Below are 10,477 nucleotides of genomic sequence, written 5' to 3' on the forward strand. Positions count from 1 at the left end.
AAACAGCCCTGGCATTACTGTCTTCCAGCACAATAAAAAACTTTTTCTATTGCTAGGTTGTCAGTACTGCGAAGTGGTTTTTAATGCATAAACCTCAGGCATGCAGATAAAACCAAGTAAAACTGGAGCCAAAGTTTGAAATTGGTGCTTGAAACATGTCTTTAAAATGATCTTCTTTGTCGGGGGAACTCTCTGTCATCTGGAATTATGGGCTTTAAGGCACCCCCTGGCTACAAAGACAGCAAGTATGAGGATTTTGCCATTATTCCTTTGTAGCTCAGTATCTGAATTACCCCAGACATGATCAGTCCGGACCAGATCACATTGATAATGATTTTACACACACTGCTTCAGGTACTAGATGTAAAATGGCTGAAGGCCCACCAGGTTCCAGTTCATTGTTGCCTGTTTTGCTTATTAATTCCTATTATCTCTTCCTTTCTGACTTTCTTCCCCTGGCTATTGACTGAGTTTTTTTATTGTTGTTCAGGAATTAGTTCTTCTACAACTGTACTGAAATCTAACCACAAGATGCATATATGCATTTGTATGAACCTAAGTGAAAAAAAAAACTTGTTGACAGAGCAACATTTTATGTTGTAATTTAATAAAACTGATGTAATTTTGTTGCATGTAATCTGGGAACTATATTAACCAGAAAATAGAAAAATTGTGTACCAAGATAATGCTTATGAAGCAGAATGGAAGTATATGATGTAACTCAGTTTGGAGAGTCCTGTTGAGAGCTTGTTAGCTTTGGTTTTCTTTAGTAGTAGAGATGGACTGTGGCAGGGTCATTCATTTGGCTCTTTTTGCTTGGTTTTGGGGATCCATCTGCTATAGCATCATGTTAATGTCAGACTTGTGAAGCCAGGCAATAATGCCTTTATTTCATCGTTCTTGGAAGTTGCATGAAGATGATTTTCCTTCAAATGACACTAGGGAGAAGAGAAAAATCTTTATTCTTTCCAACACCTTCTAAAATAAACAGGAATAAAAAAGAGCAAAATTCATTTTATCCCTCAGCCACACTAGTTCTGTAGCCACTAAACCTCTGAATTGTGCTCCATTTTGTCTTTTGTGGGGTCATAGAAGTAGCATTTGTTTCTGCTCCATGATTGCGTTTGAGCAGGTGAGAGGGTGCCTGCCATCACCTTGCGGAGCCCTGGTGCCTCCTGCAGCCGGAGCAGCAGCTCTAGCTGGTGGGATGCTGCATCTCAAAAGAGGAGGAACAACCTATAGGTGCAACTGCATTTAGAAAAAAGGTGGCAGTGTTGTGTTTCATGTAGAGTTCAAGTCCACCATTACGGAGATGAGAGATGGTCTGAGCACACGGTTTAAGTCACTGAGAGTCTGTGGTCAATGCAGTAGTGTACTTGTTTACCAGAGGTATACAGGAGAGATATACCAACCCAGATAGGACAAGTGCAGAAACAGAGAATAAAACATCTACAGACCAGCCAAGGAAACAATAAGAGTACTTGCTGAACTGGCAGTTCAGTAGGTGGGTCTTGTATTGAAATGTTAGGCCTAAATTCTGCACATCTGCTTTAGTTTTCATGAAAATCCTTGTGTCTTTTATTGTATGTACTGGATTTCAACTCTATATACTGAACTTATTGGCTCAAATTTACGCAAAGGACTAAGAAGAAAGGTCAACAAGGTGTTGAACATGCTTCTTCCAATGACCTGGAGCATTCAGGAACCTCTGCCTCTTCTCTAATTGCAGATGAGAAAGCTTCAGCATTACAAAACAACCTTTAATTGAACAATGCATTAAAGATATTGTGATCTCCACTAGTAACCACTTTCCTGCTAAATGTCTCTGCTAGTGCTCAACTAGTAACTCTCTTTCTGCTAAAATATCTGTGTTACTGATGGATCGGGGTTGAATTTCTATGCTTTGCAACGTTTGCTTCTCAGGCAGATAATATATTGCCATGGAAATACAGGCCATTTCTCACTGTACATTTCAAAGAGAGAGCATGGCACTGTGCCATGTTATGGCTGTTAGCATCACTATATCATCCCTTCAGAGTGGTCTGCTTTGCTACCACTTTCCAAGGAATCTCTTTCAGGGCATGACACTGTGAAACTAGAGAAATTATGTTTGGCAATAACATGAGTTGATGGCAAGATATGTCAAACAGCTAAAATTGTAGGCTCTGTTTCAAAAGCTGTCCTCTGCCCCATCACCACCGCTGATGGTTAGATTTGTTGGTCCCACCTCCTGGTTTGCACAAAAGGAATAAAAGTAGAGGAGCGAGTCAGGAGCTCAACACACACTGTGTGGTGTGTGTAAAACATCCCTCAGCGTGAGCTTGGCGGTACAGATAGCCATGTAAGAAGAAGTGAAATAAGTGTTCCTTTGTGAATAGAGGCCCTCTGCCCAGCCTTTGCATCACCCTGCTTAACCTGGCCTACAGCCTACATAAAGATACATAGATTATAAAGAAAACACTACTTTCAGAATGCGATGTGAAAACTTGTAAAACATTGCTTTTGTCCACACAATGTGTATTAGTTCTGGAATGTCAAATAAACACAGGGACTTGCTGAATATCCTTCCTCTCATCTGACATTTTGGGATCCAAACATAAAACTGATACATTGCTAAGCAGGGCTAAGAATTTTAAATCTGTGAAAATTAAAGCATCTTAGAGACTGTAAATTCTTTCTTGCATGAAAGTCCAGGAGTCAAAGTCTGACCTCCTCAGCATGGGGAGAGAATTGGGGGAACAAAAAGCCTTGATCTCACTCTGAGCATCGTCCAAGGAGATTTAATTCAACAAGATGGATCAGCTGTTATCTGAGCTCTAAAGGGTAAAGAACAATTAGCTCCTTTGCTGCCAAATGAGACAATTTTAGTATATTGGAAGTACCATGAAAATCTGGAAGGGATACTATTTTCATAAAGTGCATAAGGGTTTGGGATTTTAACATATTTTTCCTATAAGAAAGACTATTTTCCTGATGAAATTCTGAAAAATGTCATTCCTTTCTCATCCTCTGTTGCATGCTCTTTCTGTAATTCTTTGCTTTCCAGCTTTCTGGATCATAATATGAAAATATGGAGAAGTGCTTTTCCCATTTTGATACTCACTTCCATTCAACAAAATTTCTAGAATAAGAAGAAAGTAGAGAAAAATAATTTAATGACACTGATTTTTAAGGAAAAGTGCTAGACTTTCATATTGCCTGCAAAAAAACGTATTTTCAAAATCCAAAAAATGAAATTAAGTTTCCAACTATACCTTATTTTCTGCTAAGTACCCTCTTAAGATGACAACAATCATTCGTAGTAAGCATTATTCCAGTGTTTTTCTGGAAGAGTGGTCTGACTTTTTCTTTTATGTGAAGCTTCTAGGATAAATTTCTGAACTATTATTTCTTAAAAGCACTTTTTGCTACTCATATGATTTCAGTCATAAACAACATGATACGATTCTCAGTAAATGTTTTCTCTAATTTTCATGATTTTTTTTAGCTTTCATTATATTTTTTTCCCAGTCAAATAAATGAAGGGTAAATAATGTTACCAAAGGGGTAAAACACAGCTCCTGTGTGATGGTGATTTAAATGTTAAAACTAAACAAAGTTACTATTCCTGATAAAATATTTGCTTGCTTTCAGATAACACTGGCTTGTGTTAGCTATTTTAATAACTTCATTTGCAGATCTTGCTGAAGAAGTCAGTGTGAAGGAATCTCTCCCAAATGTAGTGTTTCTGGTTTTTTGCTTTTGCATTCCTCTAGATACATGCTGTATGCACAATCTATCTTTGGGAAGCTCAGTGTAAAGCCTGGGATATGTCATCAAGAAGGGAAAAAATGAGCTGAGTAACATTTGTCAAATATCTGTGATGATTACATTATCATATGTTTCTTATAGGATGTTCTGCTAAAGAAGGCCTACATACAAGGCCCTCTTCCTTCTCTCCTGTCCCTCTACCCCCACCCCATAAAAAAAAATATTCTAGCTTCCGTTGGTCCACATAATGCTTAATGTCATTTTAATGCACAGCACAGAGCTGGCACCCTCAGGTTGTGAAAATTATGTTCTGGTATGTGATATGGGGAAGGGAAAAAATGAAAGATACTGCTTGGATTTGGCAAGGATATCAGGAAGGGGAATGGGAGTTGGAAAAGCTGTTAGGAAATGTAGATTGGTAAGAGTGTCAAACAAAGACTGAATGGGAAGGACTCAAGGGGGAAACTGAAAGTTTTCTGGAGAATATATGAGGTGACTGGGTGAGTTTGAAAGCATCCCTATCAACCATTTCAAGTCTGCTCCTCTCCTATTTCAGGTTCTCGTTTACTCGTCATTCGTTACTCTGGTGGTTTACCTCTCTAGTGACTTTTTCCTGAGCAAATGACATTCCATGGCTTAAGTCAACCAGGTGCCCAGGTGCTTCCTCTCTCCTACCTTTGAATAACGTCCCCTGAAATCCAGGGAGCAGGTAGAATACCTCATCATTTTCCTGAAGTCCAGGTTAGTGTTTTCTTTTGCATTCAGTCCTGTGGCACCCATCCATGTTTGTGGAGTGTAACACTGTTTGACTGTTTTCTCTTACTGCTGGTACCTCTTTCAGAGTCTGGGTATTTTTATGGTGTTCAGTTTATTTCTTTCACCCTTGACTTTCAGAAAAACCTTCAATTTTCTTCTACCACATCTCTCCCTCCTAACTCCTCTGCCTATTTGTGGGATCTAATCACTCTGAAATTTCCTCCTCCCTCTCCCTCCCTACTCTGCACTTGACAACAGCATTGCTTCCCTTTGCCCCCTCACTGGGGAATATTTGCTACGACTTAAGCTCCATCTCTTATTTTCCCACCTGACTTGGCATCTTCTTCTGATTCCATAAATAAGCATGATTATGAAACCTTCTTGGATGGGTACTGGGCTGGCACAGGTGTCCAAACATTCTGTTCTTTCATGAGCAGCATATCAGTTGCATAGATCTTGCAGAAAGGAATAGGAGCCCTAAACTGTCCCTATGCTTCTACTTTCTCTTTTTGGTTGGTAGGCAATGATTTTCAGATTGCAAATCCTCTGAGATGAATGCTATGTCTCACAGGTCAGCCCTTACTATTTGTGGTCATGAAAGAGATTATGAAGATGTATGATAGCAAAGTTGACTATAAAAATAGATTTCAAAAATGGCATGAGAAATTGGGTACAACTATTTATTTACATATTACAAAAAAAAAATATTAAAAGGCTCTCTAAAAATAGTGGACATAACGTAAAAGACTTTGTAGCACAATCCTTTATGAAAGATTATAATTGAAACACAGCATCTTTAAGACCAGAGAACAGAGAAAAATGTATACCAGGAAAAAAAAAAGGAAAAACATAGGTGAAAACCCAAGCCTTTTAATTTCATATCTGTTTGACTCGTTTCTGTTTGGTGTTAAATTCAGCCATCAGTCATTTCCTTTGTCTTGGCTTATTATCAATGACTAGACTCCAGTCCCACTTCCAATAGAGGATGATACCAAATATGCTTTAAATACAGGTTTCTTTCCTTTTTTATTAGAAGAGCACAAACTAATGAATTGACTAATGCTGCCTATAGCAGGTATTATTTTACAGAATCTCAACCTGGGCTCAAAGATGCTGAAACTACCAAGTGGGTATGCTAGTATTTTCATTCTTAGGCACATTTGATGTTGAGGACCGAAGAATGAGGTTTTGATTTTTTACATAGCTCTCATACAGACAAATTATTTGTCCCCTCTCCATAGAAAGGAGGCTACTCTTCTTTCTATGCCTTCTAAGCTGGACAACACCCCTGGAATGCTCAAGGAGGGTAAAGAGCCAGCAAATCTTGCCTGCAAAGGTCAGTTGAATAAGCTCAGTTAGATAGAGGGAAAAATTTCTGGCACAAAAGTTTACTTTGTGCTTCATCTTGTGTAATCACAAAGGCATGATATGACTCTACCATGTTTCTTACAGATAATTTATCCTATAGTGATTAAGCATCATGAGTAGCCTCTTTCCTTGCTTTTATATACACTATGGTTCAGAAGAAGCATCCAGGAATGTGGAACATCTTTTTGTGTCTTTGCTGGGGAATTGTTTTAGCTGCACCTCCTATTTGAAGGGAGAAGCATGAATGCTGCACACCCCTAGGGCAAATTGATTACTGCTTGGAGGAAATATCTCAGTTTGAGAAACAGAATTGTCTCTAAGATGTACTCAAACCGCAGAATTTTGGTGCAATGTGTGGGCATTAAAAATCATTCTAGTACTTGGTTGAATCTGGTAGTGGTATTGATTATTTGAATTTGGAAAACTGGAAAAAGAAGAAAAAATACCATGCCAGTTTCTGCCTTGGGAAATTCCGTCTTTGGCTTCAGCTCCAAGAATTTTATGCTGTTATCAAAATATTCAAGATTAGGATATTCTGGTAAAGGGGAGTACAGATAATTTTACTTGCTCCTTCATTAGAGGAATCCATGCTGTTTTAAAGAAACCCCACCACCATTGTACTGAAAATGGAGATGGGCTGATGCACAAAAATGTGATTCTAGTTGTGGGTCTGAAACAAGATAATGGTGATCAAAGATCTCAGGTGATCCATGTAAGGCTGTAGACTTACATCTGATTTGCCTGTTGTTCTTCTTTGATATCAGCACTGGTTTGTTTTTTCTTGCCTTGAGTTCAGCTCTCTTTAGTCCTCACCTCTCTGTGTGAGCTGTGGAGGGTCACCATGTAATAGGCTCAGCAGAGGAAACTCTCTTAGTGCCAGCCTTTGAGCTGCAAATTCTCTGAAGGGCCTGAGCTAGTTCTTCAGCTGGCAATCAACACTGTGAACATTTCTGCTGAGAATGGTGGGAAGATAGATGTTGTGTCTAGAGACTACACAACTCTGCTGTTAGTCATTTATGACTTGCACGAATAGCCATGTTTGGGAAATAACCCAATACTGATCAAAATCAACAAAAGAATTTGCTCTAAATGAGTCGCCTATCCAAATAAACTTCTTGAATTCAAAACAAATTTGTGAATAATGAGTGACTACGACTAATCAAGCTCTTTTCCTGAAATATACCAAAGAGTAACATGTAACAAAATTGCTTCTTATTTTGTCCCTCTGAGCGGATCAGGAAAATTTGGGGCATCATCAGCTTCAGGCTCTAAGTGTCTACAATGCAAGAGGCTGTCTATGTGTTGGGTGTCTAAGATCCCACTGCAATCAATGGGGGAAAGGATTTGATTCAGCTGTCCACACAAATGGCTGATACCTTCTGAGGTATGTAAGGTATCTGAGACATCATCTTGCAGACAATGAATATGGTACATGGCTATTGCAGATTCCTTCTGGAGCTGCTGGAGGTTAAATGAGATGATTTAGGTGGCAGACACGCAGCCCCGAGGTTGTAGTTACCCGCGTATGAACAAAGGAGGCCTGTTTAGCACAACCTGAGAGCACTAAGAATGACTCACCTTATTATAAAACAGATCCTTCAGCTGATCTGTAGATTTTTGTCAGTATCTTTTGCTTTATTATAAACCTGTTGATATTAAGGTGGACTCTGTTTAGAGTGCCTAACTGTTCAATTGGTCATGTGAAATTAAAGTTTCCTCTAAAATAGAGTCCCCTCTCGCAAATCCTGACATTTCAGAAGAACATAACATACACTCATCCTACGCCAGACTGAGACAGAGGACGGACAATTGTCTGATAAGCTCTTTAAAAACCTATACAAAACCTGGAAAATAGTACGGTTAGAGCACTTCTGCTGGTGTTATTGAGTTTCTAAGACATATCAGGACTAAAATAAAAAATTGAGAGAGTGGACTGGAGTCTCTTGTGTCCCCATGCCTATAACCCACTCCAAACTTTCAGGAACCATTGCTTAGCTCCATGTCTAGAGAGGCAAGCTGTCAGGGGGAAAAATTCTACTGCCTTTTTTTGTTCTCTATAAAAGACTGAACATTAGTTCACAATCTTGAATATGTCACCACATCATCTGTCTTGTTTGAGTATCAAGACACAGTTAGTGGGTGATAAATGCCCTCTAACTGAAAGAGAGGGAATACCCCATGTACCAAATAGTCATGGAATTTTCTGCTTCATGCAACATTTTATTAAGTTATTCTATGTAGTTTTCACCAGAGGTCGTTTAGTTAACCTCTGCCTCATGATATATTTGTCAACTCAATTAAAAGAACCCATTAAAAATAGTATAAATCAAATTTTTATTTTCCCTTTTTTCTAATATTTAATTACTTACTCTTTTTTCACCTTTCCCCAAGGTTCTTTTATTTAGCTCTCACACATAGATTAGCTGATGGAGAAGGCTGGCTCCAAATCCATTTCACAGGTCCTTTGAGACACACCAAGATCAACAATTTAAACCATGTTTTCTCCAAATAGGCAACACAAGGTTAATTTTCATGGTTGTCCTTTGCTTGGATGTGTGCCGTGAGCTTTTCAGTGTCACCAAATGAAGTACATGAACAGTAGACCAGTGGTAGCAATATAATGACATTTCCACAATTTCATCAGGAAAATAATAAAATAGCTCACCAAGACTTTTGGGAGAAGTCAGATGAACTCTAACACTGTAATTGGGGTAGGCTGAGGTTCAAACCTGGGTGAAACACTTTAGACATATAGTAAACCTAAAGTGGTGACCTCATGCAAAATAAAGCAAACCCACAGTTTGTTACCACACATATTCTTTGCACAAACATTTCAATGGCTTTTAGAAAGGAAATAATAGCAGTAACTATATTAGTAATGAATAAGAATTAAATCTGAGGTTTTGATTAACTCCTCTTTGCATGTTTTTCAAAAGTATGGATACTCTACATACAGTACTAATTCCCTTATAACATTAAATTAGACATTTTACTTCACATATGCCAACCAAGCCCATCCTTCTGCCAGCTCCAGCCCGGAGATAAAGTCCAGTCATGAGTCTCATGAGTCCCATCCCAGCACAACAAAAGTCTCGGTGGTGAAGCCATCTTTTGATCAGATTCCCAGGGAGTTTCAGGTCATAGAAAGAAGTGCTCGTTGCCTTTCATTGCCTGCTGTGCCACAACACAGGGTCTTATCTGATACTGATGTTTTAATGTACCCCATGGCTACAGATCAAGGGTAAAGGCACTGATAAAAGGAAGAGGGCTGAACCTCAAGCCTACTTTCACACTGCCAGGATGAGTGCCCTCAAGCTGTTTTGAGGCTTTCACTGAAATAGAAGATATTTTGGTTTTGGAGGGGATGTGTGTTATTATTTGTTAGGATTTTTTTTAAAAAAAGGCTACCGACAGTTAGATGGAAACAGCCTGTGATCATTAAAGAGATTTCAGTTACAAATTTTAGCATGTTCAAAGAAGGACAATGGAGCTGGTAAAGAGTCTGGACCACAGGTATGATGAGAAGCAGCTCAGGGAACTGGGGTTGTTTAGCCTGGAGAAAAGGAGACTCAGGGAAGACACTGTTGCTCTTTACAACTACCTGAAAGGAGATTGTGGTGAGGTAGTGGTCAGACTCTTCTCTCAAGCAGTAAGAGGATGAGAGGAAATAGCCTGAAGTTGCACCAGGGGAAGTTTAGGTTAGATATTAGGAAAAATTTCTTCATGGAAAGGTTTGTCAATCTCTGGAGGAGACTTCCCAGGGAAGTGGTGTAGTCACCATCCCTAGAGGTGTTCAAAAAATGTGGGGATATGGTACCTGAAATCATGGTTTAATGGTGACCATGGTAGTGGTGTGCTGAGTTGACAATTGGACTAGATGATCTTGGAGGTTTTTTCCAACCTTCTATGATTCTATGAGTCTGAGGTATAATACTTTGCAAAACAGTGTCCCTCTTGTGCAGTATTTTGCCTGTGACAGTCCCCAGGAGCGGATGCTCAGAGGAGCTGCAGCTGTACACTCCCAGCATCTCAAAATCAGGACATCCCATGATGTCCTGAAACAGTTTGCTTTAGGCCCATCATTTATAAGAGCTGTCTCTAGACATTCGGAAATTTGTCTAACTCTCTTTTTAGCTAATCTACGCTTTTGACATCCAAAATTTACTGTTAAGGTGAACATTCCAATTTTGTCCTACAAAAAAAAGCAAATAAGTATATTTATATTTGTTAAATCTTTTATGTTATAGTTTCATGGAGTGCTCACATTTGCTTGTTTTGTGGGTTTAGTTATCTCCTATTCACTTTTCTACATCTTTCTGAGTTCCAGTCTCCATTCTCCCTTCCCTGTTTTAGTCTTCTTTTCTGATGTTCCTGTTAACCCAAAACACCTATCAGCCAGGAGAAAATACATTAATATTACCTTTTAAAATACAATGAGAAGTTTCATTTTAATTTCTTTGATCCTCCATAACCTTCAAGGTAACTCAGGAATAAACCCCAAAAATCTTTAGACTTACCTTCCCTGCAGAGTCAAAGCAACAATTTCAGTGCTTCTTTTAGTTTAAAAAAATCTTTTCGACCTGACCTAGCTGCACATGTGTTT

At 38.9% G+C, this 10,477-nt stretch overlaps 1 long non-coding RNA gene across 1 annotated transcript; it reads right to left on the bottom strand.

Moving 5' to 3' along the window:
* Positions 1 to 590: 590 nt before the first annotated feature.
* On the bottom strand, positions 591 to 7,378 carry LOC108502172. The gene is made up of 2 exons (XR_001876353.1): positions 7,251 to 7,378; positions 591 to 978 (listed from the first exon to the last, which is right to left on the bottom strand). It is a non-coding gene; the product is annotated as an uncharacterized LOC108502172 (long non-coding RNA).
* Between the last annotated feature and the right edge of the window lie 3,099 nt (positions 7,379 to 10,477).

The sequence above is a fragment of the Lepidothrix coronata genome, unplaced genomic scaffold, assembly GCF_001604755.1.
Source record: "Lepidothrix coronata isolate B3197 unplaced genomic scaffold, Lepidothrix_coronata-1.0 Scaffold113, whole genome shotgun sequence".
In the NCBI taxonomy this organism is placed as follows: domain Eukaryota; kingdom Metazoa; phylum Chordata; class Aves; order Passeriformes; family Pipridae; genus Lepidothrix; species Lepidothrix coronata.